This window comes from Urocitellus parryii, chromosome 6, assembly GCF_045843805.1.
Source record: "Urocitellus parryii isolate mUroPar1 chromosome 6, mUroPar1.hap1, whole genome shotgun sequence".
Lineage (NCBI taxonomy): Eukaryota > Metazoa > Chordata > Mammalia > Rodentia > Sciuridae > Urocitellus > Urocitellus parryii.
Genome location: NC_135536.1, coordinates 120,519,053 through 120,529,820, shown reverse-complemented (window position 1 = coordinate 120,529,820; position 10,768 = coordinate 120,519,053).

The window sequence follows — 10,768 nt, the reverse complement described above, 5'->3', positions numbered from 1 at the left end:
TAGTAGGGAGTGGAAATGTGCATCACTGCCCCGTGCTAGTGTGTGTGTGTGTGTGTGTGTGCACATGCGTGCACAATCATGCTTGTTTTAAGGATGCAGTATTTTCTTGAGATTGCCTGAGGACACAATCTTTCTTTTTTATCTTTTGGTTTAGGAATTTTCTCTGAAGACTTTTTCTTCTTCATTTTGGAAACTTTTCTCAAAGCTCTGGGGCTTCCAGGTGTCCTTTTTGTATCTTAACAGGCTGACTCTGGGTTATGTGCAGGTGGGCAGAGCTTAGAGCAAACATGTGGGGAACCAGTTCCACACAGGATGGGACCCTAAATTCTGCAGCAAGGAGCACTTACTCAAGAGCACTGACCCCCACAGCAGCAGCACCTCCTCTTACCAGGCATCATGCTCTTTTCCCATAAGAGAATCTCTGGGGTTTTTCCCCTTGGAGTAAGTATCCCACTGCTTCTATGACCTAGGAAGGGGCATTGACTGTCCACACCTGGATCTTCATTTTCTCTGCACGGCGCAGCCTCACTTCTCATCTTACCCTCTGTCATACCTGCCCTAGAGCCCAGAGGCTCCCAGAGGGTCCACTGGCAGATGAGTCACCCCCTACCTCTGGACCCCATCCCCCTAACATTTCCTGGACTTCTGCTCCCTGTAATCTGTTCCAAAAATCTCTCTCTCTTTTTCATTTCCTAGAACCACGTTGAAATCATTTATCCGCTAGTGATCCCCTTGTTTTCTCTTTGTTTCTGTGGGCTTTAACTTTTAAAATATCACTAAATCATCGCTAGAATGGAGGGAGAACATCTAAATGTGCCTTCACAGTCCCCACCTTGACCCTGGATCCTGCTGTTCTAAAACCTTACCACTTGTGCAGCTGTCACAGGGGTGGGATCAATGCCAGTCTCAGTTTTGAGCCCTCGAAAACCTAATAACCAGTCACTCTATGAGGACACTCTGTAGATCCTAAACACGCCCCTATTTGTCTGGGTGGCAGATTCTCCTGGTCTCTTTATAATCCAGCCGAGATTCTTGCATCTTGTTTCTCACCTGGGACACTCCTATGGTTCCTCTGTAGGCTTTTTTTTTTTTTTTTTTTTTTTGGTACTAGAGATTGAACCCAGGGATGCTTAGCCACTGAACCAAATCCCCAGTCCTTATTTATTTATTTATTTTAATTTATTGTTTAATTTTTTTACTAGATTGCTGAGGCTGGCCTGGAACTTGCAATCCTCCTGCCCTGTGTCACTGGAATTACAGGCCACCAGCCTCTCTAACCTTCAACACTCCTGAATTTCCACAGCTGCTCCCCTAACTCAGGCTCACTTTCCTGCCCAAGATCAACAGGGTCCTGCCACCTCCTTTTCCTTCCCCAGCACCCGTTGCCACAGGGTGATCTTCTAAAAGCACAGATCTCAGCATGAGGTTTTCCTGCTTTGAACTCTTCAGTCAACCAGGTAGAACAAGCTGGATTGAATTTGCCATCTTTAGCATGACAGTTAAGGCCTTTTATCAGCTGAACTCTGCCTGTGTCTTTTTTGTAGTGACTCAATGAGCCACACTTTTTTAGCTGCCTCCCAGACTTTACTCATGCTGGTTTTGTTATGCCGGATTCATGGGACCCCAATAGACTTCCAGGAGCCGAATCCGATGCAAGCACACAAGAGTCTTTATTGAAAGCTTGAGCCTGGACTCACAACCGTTCCAGATGCAGCGTTCCCAGGGAGTGAGTCCCGGTCCTTTGTTCAGTGAGATTTTATAGGTTTTGGGGGGATACTCCATGCGTCACAACATAGCACAGCAAATCATTCCATACCTCGGGAAAATCAAACAACAACTCTTAACATTGATTAGCACATTCAATGGCGGGAACAAGTTGGGTAGGGGTGATTGGTGAGTACAAGAGGGGGATTCGTTTGAACTGATTGGTTTAGGCCATGAGGGGTGTTTGTGCTGAATTACATGGTTTCCCAACATGTTATCAACCACCATAAACTACTGGGGGATCATCTGGCATCCCAGGTATTTTCCCTGTCTCATGCTGATTGGAAGTTGCTAGGCACCTGGTGCCTCAGACCTCTCCTGTTATTTACAGACAAACAACTCAGCAGGAGGGTATGTGCTTAGGAGTGCTCTGTGGGTTTTTCCAAGGACCAGGGTCACGCCCCCTTCCTTAGGACAGGCCTTCAGGCAGAAGCTGCTGTTATTTATTTATTTTTAAAAATGGAGTCACATTAGTTTCTAAGTTTATCTGCTTGGAGCCCCCTTTACCCCTTCTATTCCTGGATGGTTTAAGCTATCTGTTGGGGATAGGAACTCTTATGCCCCCCTCTTGTTTTTTCCTCATATATGAAGGGGCATCCATCAGTGTAACATGTCTGGACTCCCATCTCTCCTCCACCTACCACCCTCCAGGAGCTGCAGCTTTGCCTTGTCCAGAAAGCCTTTTGAGGTTGCCCAGATTGAGGTAGGTGCCTCCTTTATCCTCCATTGTCTCCTTGATGAAAGGGTGTCAGACAAATCAGTTATTCAGAGTTGGGTATGTGGCCAGCATTTTTTAAAAAAATGAATAAAATAAGCTTGTCGTTTCCAGGAAAATAACTGAGAGTACTTATTGGCAATGGTAAAATTTGAGCTTTCAAGTGAAGATGGGAATTTTGGCAAACTTGTATCTGCTACCATGAGCTGAACATCTTTCCAGTTTTTATGACTTTTCTAATGAAGTCTGTGGTGATGTTAAAATTTCTGGAGTCCTAGGCCAGAGGCTTGACTCTGGGTGGGGAGGATTGCAATGCATCAGGTCCAGCCATTTGCCCCAAAAAACAAACGGAAAAATAATGGTAACAATCAAGAAAGGAACTTTACATGATCATATTGTGAAGACAGTGAGATCAAGCATCTCAGCCTTGTCTTCTAGGAGTACTGACAGGAGCTTTAGATGAAGAATTGGGATAGGGAACAAGAGGCATGCACGATTATGCAGTCTTGGTCTGATTGATCATTATCTCAGTTCTGGTTTTGCAAGGTGGCTCTGGGTAAATCCTATGACTTGCAGGGACAATCTCCATTGCTTCTCAGATGTTTATCTATCAGACCTGTGATCCTGGAAGGGGGAGGGCAACTCAGTTCCTGTGAGGTGATTGCTTCTGCTTAGGCAGGGGCAGTCTCATCATTGGGTGACCTGCCTGCAAAGTTTCATTGTTTCTAGAAGATAGAGAACAATGACTGGAGATTCCTGGTGCCATTACAGGGGTATGGAACAGGAATTGTAAATCTGACATAACAACTCAGAATAACTAGTTTGTCTGTCACCTTTTCAAACAAGGAGACTGGAGGGGAAAAAAGGGACCTGCTCAACCTGGGCAACCACAAAAAGCTTTTGGGATAATCTTTTACCCATTGGGCATCTGCAGGGCTAAATGAAGTCAGTGCTTTTTAGCAAAGGCAGTTTTTCTAAGTCCCTATTAATGAAGGTGATTCTCAAAAATACTGTTTGATAAAAATGCATCAACATTTGAAAGCTCTGCATAATTCAGAAACCAATATCTTCTAAATGACAAATGCACAATGTTACATAATCATGTATAGGTAAAAGGTCCATTCAAAGTGCAGGATAGAATAGATTTTAATGCAACTAATCTTTAAGAAGTACCATTTGCTGGGTGTGGTGGCACATTCCTGTAATCCCAGCAGCTCCAGAGGCTGAGGCAGGAGGATCACTGTAAGGGTCCGGCGGAGCGTCGGAGGGAGAGACCACACAAGAGACCAGCTTCATGCAATTGCAGGGGGAAGTTTTATTGAACCAGCATGCTGGGGCTCAAGGCTCACTCAGGAAGGGAGAGCAGCCCAGAGCCCCGAGCAGAGGTCAAGCAGGGCTTAAGTACACTTTTTGGAGAGGGTGGGGGGCTTTGCATACATCAGAACAAATCATCTTGAGGCGAGGGAAAATTGAACAACAACTTTGAGTCCTGATTAGTGCCTTCATTGGCGGGAACAGTCTGGGCAGGGGTGATTGGTCACCACTAAGCGGGGTACACATTTAAACTGATTGGTTTTGTGGCCTGGATGCTTACCTACCGAGCTATTTAGAGCCCTTAGCTAATAAACAACCAGGGAATCAATGGAAATATTTACTGGGCAGTTCAGGTATTGTTCTAACAGCTACAGAGATTACAGATTCTGGGGGTAGCAGAGGAATTTTAACAATACCTGGCCTCTTATTATTATTTTTAGCCCAAGCCTTTCAATTTAGAAACTTTACAATGCCCAATCTTTTACACTTTAACTCAGGCTCTTGCAGCTTAGAATCAGCTTAGAAATTTTACCTTTACATCACAAGTTCAAAGCCAACCTCAGTAATTTAACAGAGGCCCTATCTCAAAATTAAAATAAATAAATAAATATACAGGGCTGGGAATGTGGCTCTGTGATTAAACACCCCTGGGTTCAATCCCTGGTAACAAAAAATAAATAATAATAACAATAATAATAATAATAAAGTACCACTCAATGAACTTTGGTGTCGAACTTTTTAAAAACCCACAGTTGTCTGAAAAGACTATTAAAATATTTCTTTCTTTTCCTGCATGGGCATTTAACTACATCCAAGCTTGCTTCTCTGGGTTTTATTTTATTTTTATTTTTTTGATCTGGGGATTGAACCCAGAGGTGCTTTCCCACTTGGCCACATCCCAGTCCTTTTTATTTTGAGACAGGGTCTCGATGATAAGTTGCTTAGGGCCTCACTAAATTGCCGAGGCTGGCCTCAAACTTGCAGTCCTCCTGCCTCAGGTGTCCTGAGCCGCTGGGATTACAGGCATGTGCCACCATGCCCATTGAGGTGCTTCTCCAGGTTTTGTAAAATAGGACGAAATGCTGAGGGCCAACAGGTTGTGTAGGGGATGGGGGCACAGTCTGCTCTCTGGAATCAGCAGATAAATGCAAGGTGTCTGGGGCACTCAGAACTCCAAGTACTTAATACTTATCAGCGTCCAAAGCAGCTGACCCAAAGATGCACTTAGCAAGGGGTATGCGCTGCTCCAGGGAGAAAATGAGGGTAATTGAAATTAACTTGGCTCCTGCAGTTTTTTTCTTCCTTTACTAATCACCGGGAAATCTGCCGGCTAGCTGAGCAGGAGGGCCTGAGGGCCAATGCTCCAGGGAGTCCAGGGCTCAATTAAGCTTAGGTAAATTGGATTTCTGGCCCTGAGGCCGTGGGGCTGGGTTTGGCATTGAGGCATGAGCTGCCAGAGGGTATTAGGCCAAAGGCTGGCCAGATGGGTCCAGCAGCTAATTTAATCTGGCTTCCCAGAAACAAGACTTGGAAGGCCGGAGCAGAGGGCCTGGAGAACTGGGAGGGCAGGGCCTTGTGTGATGCTGGGCCCTCATTATGGCCCACGCAAGGAAGTCCTGTGCCTGGCACTTGGCCTCTGCTCAAAGTGCCCTAACAGTCCTGACAGCCAGTGGCAGGTGGTAGTTAGTGCTAGGAAAAACCTTGGGGCCTAGGGCTGATGGTCCCCACACAGGTCTCCACACAGGTATTAGCTGACTCTAGGAGTGAATTTGGGTGACTCTCTGTTCAGCCTAACATTCTTGCTTCTTTCATCTATTAGAAAAAATAGAGTCAGGAAACACAGAATAGGAGAGGCTGAAAGAAACTGAAAGAGGCCATAGGAGATAGAGTTAGGAAATCAGAGAAAGTCATAAAGAAAAACAGGAGTAACAGAAATAAACAGTAGGGGGAGACATTTAGACAAAGCAAGACACAGATACAGACTTCACATAAGTGAGTGTGAGCCCACAAGAGAGGGAAGGAAATGGAGAAATCTGGAAGGGTGGGGGCAGGTCAGAGAGACAAGGGCCAAGCTGAAGTGGATGGAGAAGACTCACCGGAATAGTAGCTTTGGGTCCAGAACACTGGGGGAATTCAACCACAGCCGGGGTTTGGAAAGGTCCTATAGGGCAACCGGAAGAAAGGCCCTAACACAGGAAGATAGCACCTACCTTTACTTTTATGTTGGAAATTTATTACCTATCAGTGACTGGTAACACCAGAGCAGTCATTTCTTATGTGTGTGATTCTGGGGCCCCAACCCAGGGCCTTGTCCATGCTAGGTAGGCACTCTACTACTGGGCTACATCCCTAGCCCCAGAGTATCCTTTAAGACCTCCCCCCACCTTTTTTTTTCTTTGTGTGTGCACCAGGGATTGAACTCAGGGGCACTTGACCACTGAGCCACATCCCCAGATCTTTTTTTTTTTTTTTTTTCTATTTTATTTAGAGACAGGGTCTCACTGAGTTGCTTAGCGCCTTGCTATTGCTGAGGCTGTCTTTGAAATCTCAAATCTCAAATTTCTCCATTGTGCCTGGTTTACCAGGGAATCTTAATGTGAATCAAGAGTTAAGAATCGGGGCTGTGGCTGTGGCTCAGTGGCAGAGCACTTGCCTGGCCCGTGTGAGGCACTGGGTTCGATCCTCAGCATCACATAAAGATAAATAAAATAAAGGTATAAAAAATACAAGAATATTATTTTTTTAAAAAAAGAGTTAAGAACCAATGTCCTTGAGCCGTGGCTACCTGAGCCAGGAAAGGACATCTGCAGAAGTTCAGAGATGGCCAAGCTCCAGCTGGTGGTAGGGCAGCTAGAAGGGGCAAAGTGGTGCTGGCCAGAATTCCTCTATCACTTCCCTCACCCCTCACCCTCTCCAGCCTAGGGACAGCTTCTCTGTCTTTTACCTTTGTCTTTGTCCGCTCTGGCCTTAGGGAGCCCTGGTGTTGAGGTCTGTGCCCACTTGTTACTCTCTGACACAACTACACCCTGGGAAATGGAGGGGCACAGCTCAGACTACCCTGGATCGATGCTACAAAGGCTCAGGCCTGTGGACCTCCTGGGCATGGGACACTGAAGTAGGTGCCCGCTTCACTGTGGAGGCCTGGGCAAGTTCCTCCCCCGCTCTCAGGGCCTCGCCCTCCTCCCTGACAGAAACCTCTGACTCTCAGTGAGAACACACCACCATGTGGTCAGTTCCTCCAAGATCAGGCCTTGGCAAAGCCAATGGCAGCCTCTAGGGGGGACTGGACGCCCTACCTCGCCCTCCCTGTGCCACCTAGGCCTGCAGGACTCAGACTTTCAGAGTTAAGGGATAATGGAACTGGAAAAATCAGACCTCTCACCAAAGGGACATGGGGTGAATGAGCTCTAATGAAGCCCTCTCTAAGGGGTACTTTCAAAGCTTCCCTGTGGTCAGCTGAGGGCACATCACTGGGAAGCATGTGCCTTGTATGATTCCTGCGGGCCTAAGGGAGTCTTTGTGTGGAGGGCTTTGTGTCCAGGTGACCAATAGCAGAGTGGTGGCACCTTCAAAACCAGCTGAGAGGAAGGATCATCGGTCTTGAAGGGAGACACTCACCCTGACCTCCTCATTTTACCATGGTGAGAGTGGGATGGCTCCTTGAGTGACTTCAGGGACAACTCCGTGAACATGAACATGCCAGGGAAAGGGAATCGGGGTCCACTGGGTCATCATCACACAGCCAGGGAAACAGGGGCACTTTAAAGGCCGCTGAGGCCACAGTCCCACCCCCAAGAGAGGGGAGGCACTAGGGCCATTCATTGATCAGTAGCTGAGCTGAGACCAGCACCGGGCTCCCTGCCCACTCAGAAGAAGTGTTTTTACAGAGCTTTTGAGGAAGGAAGAGGTGTGTATGGGGGCAGGGCATGAGGAGTGGGAGAGGGTTGAATAGGGTTGTGTGAGTCAGCTATTTTTTTGCTGCTGTGACTAAAAGAACAATTGTAGAGGATGCAAAGTTTATTTGAGGGCTCACAGTTTGAGAGGTCTCAGTTCATAGATAGTAGGCTCCATTCCTTGGGGCTCAAGGAGAGGCAGAATATCATGGGGGAAGAAAGTGGCAGAGGGAAGCAGCTCCCATGATGATCAGAAAGCAGAGACTCCATTGGCCAGATATAAATATATACCCCCAAACCAGGCTCCCAATGTCCCCCCCTCCTCCAGCCACACCCCACCTGCTCTCAGCCACCACTTAAATCAATTCACTGATTGGCTTAAGGCTCTCATAACCCAATCATTTCTCCTCCAAACCTTCTTGCACTGTCTCACACATGAACTTTTGGGGGACAACTCATATCCAAATCATAACAAGGGTCAAGAATGTTCCTCCATGAATGGGTAAGCTGTGTCCTGTCGTGGGAACTTTTATATCTGGCCCTTGGGGAACTATTCTGTGCTCTGGCCACGCCTCCCACCACATGTCTAACCTATGGGAGAACTCAGGCTCCGGAGGTGAAGAGAGGCCTCTGCCTGTCCTGGAGCCCCCTCCTGCCCTAAGAGAATAGCCAGCCCTCAGCACTGTGGAACAAGTGCTCAGAGCCCCTAGGCTGGACCTGTCAGCATCCTGCCAGATGCCCTACTGGGCATGAAACATGTATCTAGGCCTGGGAGTTCAGTGAGAGGAACAAACAAGAAAATTCCTCTCCACCACCAAAAAAAAAAAAAAAACCATTTAAATGAGGTAATACTCTAAACTGGTGGGAAATTGCCTGATGATAAAACCTTTACAGAAAGCAGGTAAATATTTGCAAATCTTCATGGCCCAACTGTTCTTCTAGTACAAGGAGTGAAAGCATAACCAGCAGTTGGCGGAGTAAGCGGGAGGAGGGCTTGAGGAGTACTTTCAGGGAGAGGAGGGACAGGTGGAATAAGGGGGTGTGGCTGCCACAGAGTATTCAGTGGCACCCTGCTGTGTAGACCAGCTGTCACAGCTGCCTCTCTCCTGGCTTGATCTGTGCTCCCTCCTCTACTTCAGAAACATTTTGTTTTGTTTTGTTTCTTAATGCATTACTACTCTGTGTGATTCTCCTCCTTAGACCAGAGCACTCCCTGCACCAAGCAGGTAAGGGATGGAAGGAGAGAAGGGAAGAAGCAAAACAAACTCCTGACCTTTCCTCACTACAGGTTTTGTGGGTTTGAGTCAAGGAGTTGCTGTTGTTTTTTTAATACACTTCATACCTTTATGATTCAGCAGCATTAAGTGCCCACATTTCTGGGGCACCTCTGTCTAGTTCCAGAACTTTCTCATGGATTCCGAACAAGCCCATACCTGTGCAGCTGTCACTGTCCACTTATCTGTCCTATACACATTGGCCGCTACTAATCTGCTGTCTCTCTCTATGGATTTGCCTGAGTCAAGAATATGTTTTGGTCTTTGAGTTTCACTTAAAATGCAAATAAAGTAGGAGGACCTACAATTTATATTTTCATTTTCATTCATTTGAGCAGCACCCATCCTCCCTCCCTCTCCAGGTTTAGAAATTATTTAATCCCTTTGTATTGGTGAGGGGACCCTAGCCTAGAAGTTAGGGGATAGGGGAGTGGGGTGCCGAGGATGTAGCTCAGTGGTAGAGCACTTGCCTAGCATGTGCAAGGCCCTGGGTTCAATCCCTAGCACTGCAAAAAAGTTAGGAGTCCTAGGTTCCAGTTCCTTCTGTCAGAAATTTTCTTTGAGCCTCCATGTCCCCATCTAGGAGCATAGAAGGGGGGTGCAGTGGATAACCTCGGGACCCTCTAGCACAGTAGCAGAAGTGTACTGACATGAGCCCAGGGTGGTACCTGGGTGCCAGGAAGAAGGCGAAACTGGAGACACTGCTGAGGGCCTGGACCAGCCTGCTTCCTTCACCATTCCACCCTGGGCCAGCCCTGTCCACATCTGCGTCCTGGCTGGTCTCTGCAGTCTGGATGTGTCAGGCTGCGTCCTCAGGCCTCATCAGTGTTGAATCTCCTGGAAGCCTCAGGCAGTGACCTCCCTGGTCAAGCAGGGGCAGGATGGGGCAGTGCAGGGCAGGCCTTGGGGTGGGGAGGGTAGAGGGCAGGCAGGCATGGCTGTGGAGAGGGATGCCAGGTGCTCATCAGAGGCCCATGGAAGCTGGGTTCTGGGATCTTCTGGGACTGGGCTCAGCACTGCCCCGGTAAACAGGTACAGCAGGGAAGACAACTATGATCAAGTAATTTTAGTCAGCTCTCTCCTCCCCTTTTGAGGAAGGAGGTACCTTGTCTATGGGCTCTTAGCCTCCTGAATATTACTGTGTAGTGAAGGGAGAAGATTGAGATGCAGGAGAAGAGCAGCTAACAAGAACTCAACTGGTCCATTCCAGGAAAGATGGAGGATCATTGGAAGGAGAGGCCTGGGAAAGTGGGGGACTATCCAGGTGGTCCCAGAAGGGGAGGGTGGAGTTCAGAAAGACAGGGTTTTTTTTTTTTAACTTTATTTTATTTATTTATTTTTTATGTGGTGCTAAGGCAAATGCTGTACCACTGAGTTACAACTCTAACCCAAAAAGGCAGTTTTGAGTTTTAGAGAGAACTGAGAAAAGGAAAAGAGATTTGGACAACTTCTGACAGGATTGGGCTGGAGAAGAGAAATGTTGAGGACAGATTTGGAGGATGTTTTATTGTGTGATGTACCCGTAACCCCATCCTCCGTATTCCCAAAACTACCACTGGTGATGTATGTCACAGCTCAGTGCTTTTGCAGTCAGATGGGTATCTTTTTTTTTTTTTTTTTTTAAATAGAACATTGGCTTGGCTCCATTTGAATTACTCAGAGACAAACATCTTTAGCAGATTTTGTCAGTGTTCCATTAGCTAAATATTAGCTTTCCTGTTTTGTGTGTTGCCTTAATCACTTTGTAAACCCTTCCATAGTGGGAGGATCCTCAGAAATCACCTCTTTGGCCTGTAGTTCTGTCTCCT